The following is a 16,902-nucleotide window of genomic DNA, read 5'->3' on the forward strand; positions in this document are numbered from 1 at the left end:
CAAGATGCTAAAACAGACGCCTGCCACCCGCCTGGTGTGGTAATCGAAAGACAACTTGTTGTCCACCCAAACCCCAAGGTTCTTAGCTTGCTCGCAAGGTGTAGGAGTAGGACCCAATGACTGGGGCCACCATGCCGAAGACCATACTGATGGAGCCTTCCCACTCACCAACACCTCGGTCTTGCTGCCATTCAACTTTAGGCAGTTATGTGCCATCCATACAGCCAGTTCTTGAAAGCAGGATACAAAGTTGGAGGCAGCTCCAGCCCGGGCTTGATTCAAAGAGACCACCAGCTGGGTGTCATCAGCATAGGACAGGGCATTCATCCCAAATTTATCAGAGATTTTAGCCAAGGGGGCGACATAAAGATTGAACAATGTTGGGCTCAAGATAGAGCCCCGAGGCACCCCCTGGGTCAGCTTGATGTTCCTAGAATAATAACTGCCCTGCATGACATTTCAAAGCTACGCTCAGATAAAAAGGATCCCATCCACTTTAATGCTCCACCAGCTCCACCCCCTCTCTCTAGATCATGAAGCAGGGTATGGTGGGCAACAGTGTCGAAAGCGGCACTTAAATCTAAAACAATTAAGGCTGCTGTCTGTCATTCGTCCACATACTTCCGGATGGTCTCGGTGGAGTTCAACAGGGCAGTTTCAGTGGAATTAAAAGCCCGGAAGCCAGATTGGAAGGGATGAAGAAGGTTGTTGTTACAAATCTGTGCAGTAAGTGGAGTATTCACAACTTTTCCGCAACCTTAGCAAAATACGGAAGCAGGGAGATGGGGCGCAAGTTGTCAAGCTGGTCAGCACTAATATGAGGTTTCTTCTGTAAGGGAAGTACCACAGCCTCCTTCCACATTTCCGGGACCACTCATGAGATAAAAGACAACTCTAAAAGATGTCTCATTAAAGGCTCAAGTGCGTCAATACTACCTCTGAGCACCCTGGGGGTAGCCGGGTCCCTGGGCGAACCAGACTTGATGTTAGTGGCAATATTTTTAAGAGTGTCCTGAGGGGGCACAGTAAATTCATAAAGACCCTGCATTTCAGAAGCACCCACAGATTCCTTCTCCACTCTCTTACCATCGCAAGCAGAATCAGGAAAAGAAGAATAGATCTTCTCGACCTTCTCTGCAAAGTACTCAGCAACTCGATTGCATGACTTCTCAGAGCAAACGATAGGCACTGCAACGGATGCCAAGGAGGAAATTTCTTTAAAGACCTTGAACAGCTCTTTTGTAGAGTTCTCCGCTGTTTGGCTCCTTCCATTAAAATAAGCTGCCTTTGCCTTCCTAATGAGCGAATGGTAGTTCTTGAAGCTAATTTTATATTCTACTACCAAGTGGGCTGAGAAATCTTTTCTCCAGCGCCTTTCTAGGTGTTTACAGGTAGATTTAGCGGTTCGTAACTCTTCACTAAACCAAGGAGCTGAATTACGTCTGTTAGTGGACCTTTTAGTTGACCAAGGTGCGGTCCCGTCAAGAGCAACAATTATATGTCTCTCGAGAGCTTTACACACCCCATTTACATCCCGGCCAGAGGGCGGACCATCCCTTAAAAAGGCCAGATTAAAAGCCCCCTGAGAAAAACCAGCCCGCTTCCTTCTTTTCATACCGGACTTAGCTTTCGCCTGTGTTTTAGACAGGGGCAGCTTTATTCTAAACGTGATCAGAAAATGATCGGACCACAACACCCGAAGCGGAGGCTCCAGTTCCAGCGCATCCCAGTTGGCGAAAATAGGGTCAAGTAAATGACCCAACTTATGAGTAGGAAGTTCAGGTTTTAGGAATAGTTGCAGAACTTCCTAATTCCTGGCGCAACTCTTGTGCCCCAGAGTTGAGTGCATCATCAAAATGCAGGTTTATATCACCCAGCAATAACATTTCGTACGGGAGGGCAGGTTGAATAAGGTAGTCAATAAGGCTGGGTATAAACCTCAAATGGAGTCCCGGGGGTCTATAGATCAGTAGCCCCTTCACGACATAGTTAGTGGCTGTACGGATAGTGAAGAAGCCTGCCTCACCATCAGCTACGTCAGCAGGTGCAAGAGAGCATCGAATGTCATGTTTGTAATTAGTTGTGATGCCCCCTCCCCTCCCTGACAGTCTGTCCACTCTCAATCCCAAAACCACTAGGGAGTGCCTCCAAGATTTCAGGCGCAGAGTCAGTGTCCAGCCATGTCTCAGTGAGAAATACGACATCTGTTTGACCTTCAGATAATAGGTTGCATATCTCAATACTGTGCTTCCTCAAGGATCTACAGTTAATTAGAGATAGCCTGAGTGAGGGGCCTCCCTCCCCAATCTCTACTCGTTCATCCGCCCTGAATGAGCAGTGGCTACATTGCCAGCTCTCACCCTCAGAGTTTATGCTGTGCTTACACTTATCATCCAGACTTGGACAAAGAGCGCGAAGTCTCCGAGGGCTGTAGTGGCGTTTTAAATCAAATCCAACAAGGGTTCTGTCCCCTAGCCCGGACGATCACAGACGGGCTTGCCTTCGGCACGCCGGTGGCGGGCCCGCTGCGTGGCCGCAGAGGCATTTAGTCGCCACTGTCTGATGCTCGAGCAGGAATCTGCAGGGGAAGTAAGGACTTCTGCTTCGGTGGAGCAGTTGAAGTTTCCTGATACAGTATAACAATCAGGTCCTCCTGTCTAAGAACTGTCTTTTGAGCTGCTTTAGCATCAGGGCAACATTTATAGTAGTCACTGAGCATCAACCTTAAGTCATTGACCAGCGACATTGAAACGTTAACGGAGGGCTCCTCTTGACGATCCTCCTCTTTCTGCTCATAATAAGGTTAATGCTCTTGGAAAGTGTCCAGTCGCTGCATGCCTGAGCGTCTGTCTGAAAAGGAATATTCACCTTCCAAGTACCCAGAAGGGTCATCTGGCTGGTCTTCTTCCTCTGATTCCTGGCACTTTATTCTCAGCTGAGAGGGGCTGTAAGTGGGGCCATAAGGAGAAATCTTGGAAAAGTCCTGTAACAATGAAGGAATTGTTTTAGAGACTTTCCGGGACCGTCGCCACAGACTGCGCCGACGGTGTAGAAATCTCTGTTGACGGGGCGGAGACACTCCTAGACAACGCAGCACCCAACAGAACCGTCGACGGTGAAGCTCTCAACAATGTTGAACTCCTCACATTACCCATCGACATCACACCTTCAGTGCTCGTCGACGCCACAGCCGTCTGCGCCTTTGCCGGCGACGTCGTAGATGTCGCTGAAGAAACCATCGACAGAGCCTTCGTTTCTACAGTCATAGGTGGAGAATGCCTCGTCGACGAGCCTGTCGAAGGGCAGATTATCTGTGAGGGAGAATGTGGCACAGAAGGAGGAGCAGAACCAGACCCTTTTGGGGGTCGAGACAACCCAGGTTGCTCCTTTTTCACCCTTTTTTCCCCACAGATGACTCCTTGCTTGCTCTGAGATCTTGACTTTTTTGGAACTCTCTGAACAGTAGGAGGACCTTATTCATTCCTTTTCTCAGAGGTGGTAAGAGGCCTCTCCTCACTATGAGAGCCAGAATCCTTTATAGACCCCACAGTCGGTGAAACTGACCTGGGTGCTGCTGGGACCTTCTAACACGCCAATCACACTGCCTTTCAGCCCACCCTTATCCCAGGAGGGATCCGCCGCCTTTTGCCGCTGTGTCAACTGCTTGCAGCACCCGCTTCGCGGGTGCCGCTGCGCGGTTTGTGGCGAGGGGTAGAGGCTGTCAGGGCGCTTGCTGTTGCGAGGAGGAGGAGTTGAGACCCAGCAGAAGGAGCGCGCCAGCAGGGACTCACAAGACCAGGAGTCCCTGCGCTGCACAGGTGTGCACGGCCGCGCCCCCAGCGAGACACGCCCCCGCCTGCAACGCCCCCTATTTAACCACCGGCCTGTCGCTCAGCGGGACGCGAGCGGGACGCCGAGCGAAGCCCGAGCAAAGGGCGGGCAGTCTGTGGCAGTCAGGGGCTGACAGAGGCTGGGCTGGGCCACCCCCCCTTCATCCACCATCTCTGGTCCAAGAGCTTGGAGTCTCCCTGTGTGTATAGAGGCCCCCATGTCTACCCGTTCTGGCAAAGCATTGAGGGGTGGAAGAGAAGGTGTCACGGGGAGCTCAATGATAGGCACAATGGACAAATTCATCACAAGAGTAGCAGCGGTCACTGAAAAGGAGATTGTGATGACGGAACGTCGCCTCTCACAAGATTCTTTCCCTTCTAAATGCTCCTCATTAGGAGCAGCGGCACATGCCCTGTCTCCTATCTCCACCCACCCTGCCTCCCCTCTTCCTGGGAACCTGTCCGAGCAGCCACAGATTAAAGCTATAGGGGCAAGTATTGACAGGTTGGAAAGTTTAATAGCAGATCCCTTGCCCTCCAGCCCTAGCCCAGTGGCTACAGATCCCCGACCCGTCATACACATAAGTACTTCCACTGGCCACAATTCTCAACCGCCCCATCAGGTCCCTTCCCTGGCTTGTAACCCGTTGCCCTTGGTGTGAGCTTGCCTGGTTCGCAACAAGAGAAAAAGGGTTGCTAGTATACGGAAGGGGAGTCTTAATTCACTCCATAAGCGACCGAGGAAGCACGTCCCCAGAGGCCCTACCCCACCAAACGGTGGAGGTCCTGGAACATCTGGAGGAATTGCCCCTCTGGTACCTGTGGTTGAAACTCCTTTGGCCCATCACTCGGTCCCGGTATCATCCACATTATCACATGAGGTGCCCTCCCCAGAGCTCATTGAGAAATTGGTCAAGTCCTTGCTGGTCCCGCTTATCGACCAAGTCAAGAGTCTGGGGACAGGCTAGATAGATTTGAACTGACCACCCGGGACAATTTCTTCTCCCTGAAAACTCTCATCAAACTACAGTCTAAACTTAGGGAGGACACTGCGGAGGGGAATGATGGGAAAGGGGACTTAGGGGGTTTAATACAGGGAACTTCTTCGCCAACGCCTGCTCCTGCACTAGTTACAGGGAATGCTTCGACATCTGCGATCCCTGCTAGTGTAAAGCCGACACTTATTACCCATGTTGCCCTGGTCCATGTCAGTACCCCCCCAGTAGTGATGAATGCAAAGCCCAAACCTGACCAAAAAAAGCTGCATGAGGGAGGGGCTTGCTCCAAGTTAAAACGACCTCCCGTCCCACCCACTGACGCCAGGGGAGTAGCCCCGGTTTCAAAGGCAAAAACAGTTCCTAGCCAACCTGAAATCCCTAGCCCTGCGGTTATACCACAGAAGGTGGCTCGAAAATGTCCCCCAGTTAATCTCCCACCTGAGTGTCAACCATACGTTGTTGTCCTCATCAAGGTTCCTGCCTTGAGGGAAGCTCAGCTGGAAACCCATCAGGCACTAAAGAATAAAGTCATCCACTGGTTGAAGGCCAACAGACCCCTTCCCTTGGGTGTGGATGGCTTGATTCTGGGCGTGCGCAGGGTGGGATGGATTGGATAGGGAAAAAACTGTTCGAGGGTGACTGTGTGGTGGTCAACTTTCAAGACGTGAGAGCTTCCCACTCGATATGCAGTTTGGGCCAGGGCGCGGTTGGTCCTGGTGTTGAAGCGGTTGATTTAACATACTTCTACCCGCGGCCGGTCACGAACTGCCCTGGCCAACCCCCGGCGTTTACCTCTTAAAATAGTGCCTGTGGCCAATGGCACCCTGTAACAACTCTATTCCAGCCGCATGCGGTTTGGCCAATGCCGAGTTGGGGTCCCAGGGGGTACTGACTCGTCGACTCTCTTATGAAGGCTCGGGGGGTCCGAACATCTGACGATCAGTCCTATCCATCTGTAAAGAGGATTGACCCCCCGACTCCATTAGGGGAGCAGGGTGCCCTAGTAGTTACACGGGAACTAGTTGAGGGGAGGGACCTAATCGAGCCGGTTATTGTCCATACTCCTTTGGTAGAGGTAGACTCGGATGGCACTGTTGAGCCCAGTAGCATTGCAGCTGTGACGGACCCACCCATTAGGGTTCTCAGCTGGAATGTGGCTGGTCTGGACAGGAAGCTGGCCTTGCCTGACTGGAATGCGCTTGTGGAGGATTACTCCATATGCTTGTTTCAGGAAACCTGGAGTAGGGAGCCCTTACACAAGGTAGGGTACTCATCCCATCACATACCCGCTGTCTACTCAGAGACTGGCAGGGTGGCCCTCGGGTGGCCTCCTTGTTTGGGTAGCTTCCTCGCTTAATTGTAGGGTAGAGGAGCACCAAACAAACTGCCCGGACCTCCTTAATATCACCTTAAAAAGCCCAAAGGGACGTGTTATTCTCAACATCTTTAATGTTTATGCACGGGGTACCAAGGGGGGCAGAGAATCCCCCACTATAGCCCACCTTGAGTGTTTGCTTCGATCCCCCCCCTACAAGTCTTGTACACTGGTAGCGGGTGACCTCAACTGCACGTTTGAGCCCCTTGGCTCAGAGGTCACCCAAGACCAGGAGGATGATGACTACAGGAGGGTGATACCGGCTCTTGAGCTCAGCCCAATTCAAAGATGGACGGAAGTGGTACTCCAGGTTAATTCCCTAACAATGGAGTTTGACCTGAGGGCCCTCAATGGCAGGACTAGTTCTGATAAAGGGGGAGCACATACATATAATAGGCCCAACCATACGTCAAGAATCGACTATTTGTTGCTTGACGTCCACCTATGGAGCTCGGTAAAAGATAGAGATTATACCTTCCGTTGAGAGCGACCACAATCTGCTCTCACTTACCTTGTCTCCTTGGTGGCTAGAACGTTTAGGGAGCCGGCCCCCAAGTGCCACTGTCCCGGACCAGTCATCTGTCTCAAACCTTTGTAGACGGCTGAAGTGGGCCAAGCGGACGCTATCGGTCGAGAAAATATCCTCCATAACGCAGCTTCTAGCCGCAGCCTTAGATAATCTTGACTCTCCTGAGGGTGGGCCGGTGGAGGTGACTGACAGGTTTTGTAATTTAACCCAGGCTTTAAGTAACCTTTTTATTGTCCCATCTAGTCTCAATGGGAAGAAATTACGTCCCCGTGTCAGACGGGGCTGGTTTAACCGTAAGTGCAGGGAAGCAAAGACACTGCTCGTTGAAGCAGTAAAATCTAAGTCTCAGAGTAGGACCAGGGAGGCCAGAAGGTTATACTCATACTGCTTGAAAACTACCAATAAGGAATGGGAGGATAGCTTTTGGCAGGACCTCTTGGCCGCAAGTCGAGGGAGAGACGCCAAAGGCTTTTGGGACCTGGTGGGCAGTAGAAATCATCCAGAGGACACCTTGAGGACCTGTACTATCACGGCCCAGGCGTGGTTTAACCATTTTAAGGCCCTATATTCTGCTGTAGAAGGTATACTCAATGACCCATTCTCCCTTCCCCCATTCTCTTTGGACAGAAGTACTGACCTCTTTTCCGCACGGGAGGTTACGAATCTGATTAAATCCTTAACACCACTAAAAGCTGCTGGTCTGGACGGGTTGCCAGGGGATCTTCTTCGAGCCTATCCGGGCGAATGGGGGGTGTTGATCTCTACCCTTTTGAATGCTATTATAGAGGGAGGATCCGTGCCTGAGTCTTGGAAAGGGGCAGAGGTAGTCCCAATTTTTAAAAAGGGCTGTCGGGTCCAACCGGGGAACTATAGGCCAATAAGCCTCATTGACTCAAGCCAGAAGGTGGCGGGAAAAGCAATTTTAGAGAGGATTCTCCAGTGGGTGGATGAAAACCACATATTGTCCGACCTGCAAGCAGGCTTTCGTTCCGGTACAGGAACTATTGAGCAAGTCTTTAGACTCTTGCTACTTTACTGGAAGGTGGTGGAGCTGGGCAAAGGCAGTCTTTACTTGGTCTTTATAGACCTGAAGACTGCCTTTGACCTGGTTCCTAGGGAGGAACTCTGGAGGGTTCTGTATGGTCTTGGGATGCCCCCCTACATTCTAATGCTCCTCATCAAACTACACAATGCCAACTATGCCCAGGTGCGATGGGGGCAGAACGGGGAAAAGACCGATAGGATCCCGGTTGTCAGGGGCGTCCGGCAGGGTTGCGTATTAGCTCCCACTCTATTTTCCCTGTATGTGAATGGGGTGGTAGAGCACCTGCTTGGAGAACCTGCAGACGCTCCCTCATTGGGGGGCGTAAGGATTCCAACCCTGTTTGCCGACGACACCCTCCTTATCTCCAAGACTCCCCAGGGCCTCCAGAAGCTTTTGAACCGCTTTCAGGACTTTTGTACAAAAAGGGGACTTGTCATCAATGTGGACAAAACCAAATATCTAATCATGCACCCCCCCGTAAGCTTGGCCGCCCTCCTATACTGAACTTTATTCCCCTTGAAAGAGTATCAGAATTTGACTATTTGGGGATTCGTATGAGCGATGTCATGAGCTGGACTCCCCATATCAACAAAATGACTATCAACCACAAAAGGGTGGGGGGAGCTTTGTTGAAGGAGTACAACAACTCATCCAAACATTGCGTAGCTCCAATAATTGACATTTACAAAGCCAGAGCTGTAACGGCATCTCTCTACGGGGCTGAGCTATGGGGCCTTAGTAACATGGAGGTTTTGACCAAGGCAGAGAACAAATTCCTGAAGGACCTCCTGGCCATCCCGATGAGCACCCCAACAGCTCCGGTGCTTCTGGACGCGGGCTGCAAAGCAATCAAGGATCAGGCTCGCCTCCGGCCTCTTCTCCTTTGGGCTCGTCTTTGGAGGGTTCCTGAACTAAAAACATATGCAGACGGGTTGTCAGAGGTGATGGGTTTGGGCGGCTGGCACAAGATTAAATGGCTCAGGGACATTAAAACTCTCCTGGGGGACCTAGGTCTGGGGTCTTGTTGGTCCACACATTCTGCTCCGCCGAAGGCGACCCTAAAAAAACTATACTGGGAATGGGTCTCCGCCCAGCTCATCAGCAACCCGCGTCACTGCAATTCCACCGCAGCTTACCTGAAAATAAAAGACGTTGTTGCTTTTGAGCCTTACCTGGACATAATCACAATCTCTGTGGACCGGGCACTCTATATCAAATTTAGACTAGGCACTTTACCTCTAGCAGACCTCCTTTCAAGATGGAATATGCCCGCGCAGGCATCTCGCCACTGCGCCCTATGTACAACTAGGCCCGAAACTGTGGCTCATCTCCTTTTTGAATGTCCCGACTATGCCCGCCCAAGATCTCACTGGCTTAAACCCCTATGTAGACAACTGGGTACTCGCCAGCATATGGTGGCCTTACGGATTTTATTAACAGATACATCCTCTCCCATAGTTTGTGCTGTATCTAAATTTTTAAAATGGGCATGGTTGATTCGCTTAAAAAGACTGTCCATATCAATTTAATTCATTTTTTAACTAATTTATTGCTGATCAAATTGCCAGTTTTTATCCACTTGTTCTTAAATGTACAGTCTTTTACGATGTGCTGTTTTTTTTAATATATACTTGTTTTGTAATGCTTTTATGATACTCGCATATCGAAATAAAGCCATCAACCAACCAACCAACCTTTATAGATGTTCTCTTCTGAAGCCAAAGAAAAAAATCTTCCCTCACGATCCTTGAGGCTTTAGATGAAAAAGTCTGGCAGTGCTTACAGTCTCTAGCCTTGTGATCTGGATAAAGCATTCTTTCAGAGGTTCTTCAGAGAAGAGCCTGGAAATTCCACAAGTCTTGCAGGGCCTAAACATCCCTTTTTTAGACTCTGACATTCTGCAGAAAATACAGAAAGAAAGGATAAACTCACTTTCTAGCAGCACCTCAGTTGAAGAGAAGGTTGAGGAAAAGGAACTGCAAGCCCAAAGTTGAAAAGTTCAAGGTAGAAACACTGACTGAGCAGAGCTCAGGGAAACTCCCTAACACACGACCAGCTGTAAGAAATCTGATGTATGGTGGCCCTGCAGGGGATGAATACTCAAAGGTCTGTGATGTGCCTGGCTGGAGTTTGGATGTTCTTTAATGAGGCTAACTAGTTACTAAATGCTGTTGATTTTCAAGGGAGATTGGCCTTTAAGCTTTTGTACTGCTATTTTACTGTTACAGTGGGACTCCCACCATGACGACGGGCAAGATTCAAGTATGTGAATCTATAAGAGATACAATACTGGAAAAATGGGCAATTCTGCTGCATGTACAACAGTCGGGGAAGAGCTATCATCTTGAACATTGCCTCTGTTTCTGTTAGGCAAAGTGGCTATGTACTCTAATGTTTAATGTCCTTCTCTAACCTCTGCAGCAATGGGTCGAGATTCCCTCGGTCATGGGAAGAGGCATCTCTATTTATTCATAACCCCAAATATTTAAAACCATGGGTTTCCACCTCTAGAGAAGTGGCATCAGGTCCATCTGCTTCCAGCCCCCAACTGGGAACAGGAGTGACCTCTACCAAGTAATCACAAACCTCGAAAATGTCCCAAATATTTATAATATTTAAAGTATACGGACTGATGACTGGTCAGTCCGAGTCAAATAAAGCAGAATGTCATCCGCATATAAGGATATTTGTTCTTCCCATCATGAACTACCTGTCCAGGGCCATATCCGGGCATCAACCTTCATGAGGGTCGCCAATTACTCCATCGCCAGAGCAAAGAGCACTGGTGAGAAAGGGCATCACTGGCGTGTGTCCTACGACTGAAAACACAAAAACTGGTATCCTCCTGCTTTTTCTAACCTCTTTTGGTAAGACCCCCTAATTTCCTGAGAGATAGCTCAAGGTGACCCTGGATCATCATCTGCCTTCTCTCAGATCTGGAGAAAACAGAGAAAGGCTAGTGGGATTACATTTTGGTTCCAGAGATACCGTAACTACCTTGACTTGCACTTGAGCAGGTACAAAAAATAGCAGGAAGAGTAGAGAGCAAGACTTTTAAACCAAAATGTGTGTTTCCTTTGGCATCAGCTCTGCCACAGGAAAGTCTTCTGATTCTTCTCCCTCTTAAAAACAATAGAAGAACAAGTGGTAGATGGGAAATAAGGCAGAAAAGGTATACATTGGTAAAAGGTACGCATTTCTTGGAAAAGGTGGTGAAAGAGTTTTACTTCTACTGATGCAGAAAGTCTTCATTCGTACCCATACGGTCTCATATTTTGTACTACAGAGGCAATAAATATTTCCCCAAATTAGGATTTTGACATATTATGCTTGGCTGTGAAATCACATCAACCATAAACTGTTCTCGATCAACTGCCAATCTGCAAACAGATGTTGCAGTTTAAACTAGTAAGTCTTGTTCACGAAGTCATGCATCTGACAGTGCTTTATTTTACCTGACTATATGTGCGTAGTTGACTATGTTTGAGGCAACTCAACAGTTTTGATAGAAGGTGATTCCATACCCAAGATTTCTTTGTACTCTCCTCATTGTCCACTAGCCTTGAAACCAGTGTACAGAAAAGAAGTAGACCTATACACTAGTCATTATCACTGTGTACTACTCTATTGTCATCACCCTCATTCTTGTACCTTCCACTAGCACACTTCCAACGCAGGCACTTCGTACCAATCTACCTGCCTAAGGATTAAAAAAAAAACACAAATGAAGTAAGAAACCTTTTATTTACCACTAAATAGGAGTTTATTGCAGATACACGTGCTATGCAGTCTTCGGCCACCTGGTGTGGAACAGTACAACTTGTTTTCATTGTCTTTCTTTTTGGCTTCAGCCATGACTTAAATGGCTCGTGGGTTCATCCTTTGAAGCCCACTATGCATTGCGACACAAGCATCACCTCAGATTACTGATATTTCCATCCTCATATTTTCTGTTCCTGTGCAATAAACTATCCTTTTCTTCCACAGCCCATAGGGAGGGTTACATGTGAATCTACCATCAAAAAAGATGTAAATACATGGTTACAGGCAAGTAACATTTTCCTTTTGCATACTGCGAACCTATATGCTCACATTCCTTTAAGGTTAGGTTGAAGTAAGTGATGTTTTCAAACTGTTTTCTGAAAATGTTAAGAGAGGACCAGTAGGCCATCTAGGAGTAATTTCCCCCCCAAAAAATCTGACTAGCTATTTCTTGCACGTAGAACAAGGTTGGTGCATAATGTGAAGAGTTTGCTTGCCACATGCACAACAGAGCTGCACAGAGTGACCAATCAACTGGAATACGTAAAACTTCGAAATCAAATTATTTTATGACATTTCACATATGCAACAAACTACTAATTTGTTTTAGGATGCCATTCCTTGCTATTAAGGTGTTGATGGTTGAACTGGTTTCTTCTTGTTTTATATTGTTCCAAATTTAATATTATTTCATTTTCTGTCTTTCCTGTGCAAGAAAGACATAACCAGTTTTATCATGTACTGAGCAACTTGCTGTATGAAAAGCTTTGGTTTGGTTGATTTTCTACCTTACCACAATGCTGTGTTGTGAGAGTTAATGAAGAAAGATTATAATGGTATGGGTGAGTTACTGTGAACCGGTGACACAACCTTTGGTAAGACTACTGGGTGTGTGTGCAATAATAATCTACCTTGAATATTGTGCCTCTGTTTCCAATGTCTGAAACATACTGAACAGACAGAAAGAAGTGGGAGAAACAGACATTTTTTAGGACCTTTGGGAGAAAAGGAATTCACTGTTGAAACTCATTAGCTTGCATGAACAACATTAACATCCCAAGTGGTACTTTTTTTTAACACCTTCCAGGAAGGCTCTTCTTTCTAGAATTTTAAGACTAGGAATATGTTCCATTCTGGCAGTTCGGTCAGATTGTTGAGTGACTAAATCCGGAATATTGTAACAAACTAAAGCTTAAAGGGGGCATACCATGTGCAATGAATGCAGTGATTTGCAAAATACTTCATCTCAGCTGCCAGGCACATCCTTGCAGTTAGGCCAGATGCTTATTTGAGGACATGCTTTCCCTCCTCAAGCAACTGAAGGTACCCAAAGTCTAAGCTTTCAAGTGCCAGATTGTTAAGCTAAACAAGTGGAGACGTGTGTTTCTTATGGGTACATCAGTTTGACTTGTATGCTAAATCGCAGTCTACCAAAGGCATGTGTTTGTACAGAAGTGTGTCTGCAGAGGTGCCCGCCATAGTTCAATCTCTATATTGGATTGGTGGTATTTTCTCTCCACTACTTCTGCAAATAATATACAGCATTTTCATATTGTCTGCAGCGATCAATAAAACCTTGAGTGAAAGCCATGTCTGAAACGCTATTATGTAACAAAGGCAACCATATGATGTTGCAAGACATTGATGTGAGGTTGAGTGCCATCAGAGCTACACTGAGAGAACGGACATAATTTTGAAATTTGCTCCACAACCCATCTAGGCGGAGTCTGTTCATATGGTCAATGGTGGTTTTATGGCTGCAAATGGTGTGTCCTATAAGAGGATGTGACAGAAGCTCCACTGCAATTTGTGCCAAAGGCAGTGGTGACTTGTGACCACTGCAGAGAGCCACCCTTGAAATGAGAGCATATGAAGTTTGGCATTCAGCATGCCTGCTAATCAAAAACGAATTTTTCATTAACAGAGTCATCAATTTCAACACAGTTAATAAATGAAATGTTTGGGAGAGTCAACTTCAAAAATTGGTGAATACAACTTTGTGGGATAACTTTACAAACCCTTGGAATTTAGGGTAATCCAAGAACATTCTAAATCTATTGTGCACGGAGATGGAATTTTGACACACGATGAACCTTAGAATACTGGGGCAAGTGTATTGTTTTCTAGGTTTCTTACACTGGTGTTAGGTCTTCCACTTTATCACTAAACATCCAGATAAGAATGCACATCAATGGACTGGAGGTGTAAATAAGCAGCTACAAAATACATTTGTTACATATCTAGACAGCACAACAGCAAATTTATAGTGCCAATGAAATACCACAAAGCCACAGGTTCTGTTGATAGGCAGGACACATTTGCATATTGTAATATAAGTCCTTATGATCAAGAGTTAACTTGTAGTCTCAGTCCTGTAGAAGGCAAATTACTTCCTTAGTGTGGTAATTTTGAACTGCAGAGTGCAAACATAGTGCCTGCAAGTCTAAACTGAGACATGCCATGCTCTTTGGGAGAAGGAAATACACAGAGGGCATCCACATTTCCTTTCTGAGGGTGGCAATGCTTTATTGGCTCCATTGATGAGCAAGGATGCAATTCCCACTAACAAATGTCCGTGACCAATTTTGTCTTTCACATTGGTTGACGATAAGGAACTTCTTCAAATTCTATGCAATAACCACTGTGCTGGACTGTGGCAAAGACCCACTGATTCACGGTAATTCCCTGCTGCTTGGTAAAGAAAAACCTCAGTCTCCACTGAAAATGTGTCACCTGACTGAGGGCAGGGTAGCAGAGTTATTAGTTACACCAGGAGCTTCTCCAATAAGGTCTGATTTCTTAACATTTTATATTGCCAGAAACACTTTTTTAGAAATACTCCTGTGATTTCTGCGCCTGCGGTGGCATCTGTTGCTAGAAAGTCTGATTACTTTTTTATATGATGGATGTTAATTAATGTGAGGGTCTGAACTGGTTAGAAGGATGACATAGATCGCATTTGGTATGTTGCTGCAGCAGTTTTTCAAACATCCAACAGAACAGGGGTGTGTAGCTCTCCCAAACTTTGCTGGATAAAGCAATGATACATAAAGTAGTTTAAAAATATGCTACAGAAAATAGTTGAAGCCATTCTAAAAATGAAGAGCGCCCCCTTTCCCTCGTTCTCTCCAGTCTCCTCACCCCCTCGACTAACAATATACACAACTGAGGGGCGAGCTGTGGGAGTGCGTGTACTTGCCCTGCTTCCCTCCAGATATAGGAAGTAGCTCCTATTTATGTTCCCTAAGCTAATATTTCACAAAACAGGCAATTCTTTCTTCAGGCATAAATGGACTTTTTTGGGCTGGAGAAGTGATCTTAAATTTACGAAGCGTGTAAACAGCAATGCCATTAATTGCGAGAAAAAGGTTCACTATTCTAACGTGTGCTGTCTTTTCTCAGTGCAAAAGTATAATCTATTTGTATTTAGGCCTTCATGATATGCACCTCATTGATGTCTATTTCCACAGACCACTTTGCAGTTGATACTCGAAGTATCCCAAAATGACTTGCTTACAGGCTAAAAGTCAAACAAGGATGTCACACACACATTTATCCAAGACACAATTCTTAGGTATTTGAGCACTTATGTCTCCAACTATATTTATTCTTGCAGATAACAGAAGGGCTTTGTTTGATCAACTCTATGGGGATCGATTTCAGAAAGCCCTTCTTATGGAGATTGAATTCAATCTATAACTAGCATCTGCAATGCAATAGTTACTGCATTTTCGAAATTTTGACCTATTGGGATTGCAAACGACAATGCCTTTTATTATTGCAGGTTTTTGAAACGTAAATAAAAGACATTGTCATTTACAATACCAATAGTTTAAAACTTGCAATTGCGAGAGCTTTTGTATTGCAGATGCTTGCTGCTCTTGTATTGGAACCTCTCCTGGCTTAGGTATGTACTGACCCTCTGATAAGAGGGCTGAAGTGGACTGCAGGATGGGAAGATAGAATTTCCCTTTACTCACATGATATTCAGCTGTATGTTGCTAACCCTAGCACACGCTCGTCAGACTTATGAATATGTTCAAGCTGTACTTTAGGTAGTCCGATACACTATTTATTGTAACAAATCGCTGATCTACATACTGAGTGGGTCTGTTCCAGCTTTGCCAGTCAACTGTGAGGCCCAGGTAGTTACCGAGGATTTCTGCTATTTGGAGATATTCATTACCCAGGAGTCAGGTGACTTTTACATGTGAAATTTGGAACTGCTGCTTACACAACTGCAGGACGATGTACAACACTGGAGGGCACTACCACTGTCTCTCTTGAGAAGGGCAGCCATCTTCAAATTTATGGCCTTGCCCCACTTTTTGTATGCTCTTCACAACACGCCTTACGCTGTCCGGTCAAACTACTTTCGAGCCGTTGATAGTGCTATACATACTCTTCTCTGGGGTGGAGGACCCCCCTCGAATCGCTCTCCAGTAACTTACCTTCGAATGGTATGATGGGGGAATAGCCCTTCCCGACATACACAAAAGTACTATTGGGCTGCGCGGTTGACTGCTATTAATCACTTGGTCCACCTCCCGGAGGACGAACCAGCATACAGGATGCATAGGGATAACATATAACCGCGGGGATATCTTCGAGCCATCACTCCTAGAGCATTGAACCCTTACGCAGTCTGATCGAGACAACACTAACCCTCTGGCCACTTCAGTTTCTAGAAGCTTTGTTGAAGGCTGAGCCAGAATTTTTCTTGGAGAGGTTAGATCCAGGTGTAATGGTGTTCATGTGCAGTAAATGAGTGGTTTAATAGTCAAAGGGAGTGACATCAACGAGAATATCATTGGCAGGGTTGTCAGCGTAAGTGTTGAAGGTGGTTGTGCTGATTCAGCCGGGTGAGACACCAAGGGGTTCCTCGTTGATGGGACCACCATCGAGCGATCTCATAGTTGTTGGTGCCTTCGTCAAGTGCCTTTCGTCAACGCTGATTGTGTCTCCAACTTCTGAGGCATAGATGAAAATCGTCGACTGGTGTGGTTGAGTACATTGTCAACAGGATTGCAGTAAACAGTAGCAATATTTTCAACTTTTTAGTCAGCAGAGATGATGGTGGAGGTATTGATGTTAAAGAGTGCCTTCTGCTTTCTCTAGGGAGGACATACCGGATGACTTTTAAGAGCCTTTTTCTGTTGTTTTTTCTCACATTCTCCTGAAGAAAATTCCTTAAGCCTTTGAGGATTACGAGTAATCAGGCTTTCTTGCCTTGCCTTGCCTTTCTTGTACTCAGATTTAAAGGATTTAGCCTCAGATTAAATCCCTAAATATGGGTACTTTCAATCTAAGTAGTCTTCCCTCATGGTCACTGAGGGTCTTTTCAGAAAATGTTCCACAGATTT

General features: G+C 46.5%; 1 protein-coding gene and 1 pseudogene across 1 annotated transcript in view; both read right to left on the minus strand.

Moving 5' to 3' along the window:
* Positions 1-16,902, minus strand: part of ARL3 (ARF like GTPase 3) — a 145,347-nt gene that overhangs the window by 64,913 nt on the left and 63,532 nt on the right. The gene's annotated exons all lie outside the window — the stretch shown is intronic.
* Positions 875-6,852, minus strand: LOC147711986 (uncharacterized; annotated as a pseudogene).

This window comes from Lissotriton vulgaris, chromosome 5 (assembly GCF_964263255.1).
Source record: "Lissotriton vulgaris chromosome 5, aLisVul1.2, whole genome shotgun sequence".
Lineage (NCBI taxonomy): Eukaryota > Metazoa > Chordata > Amphibia > Caudata > Salamandridae > Lissotriton > Lissotriton vulgaris.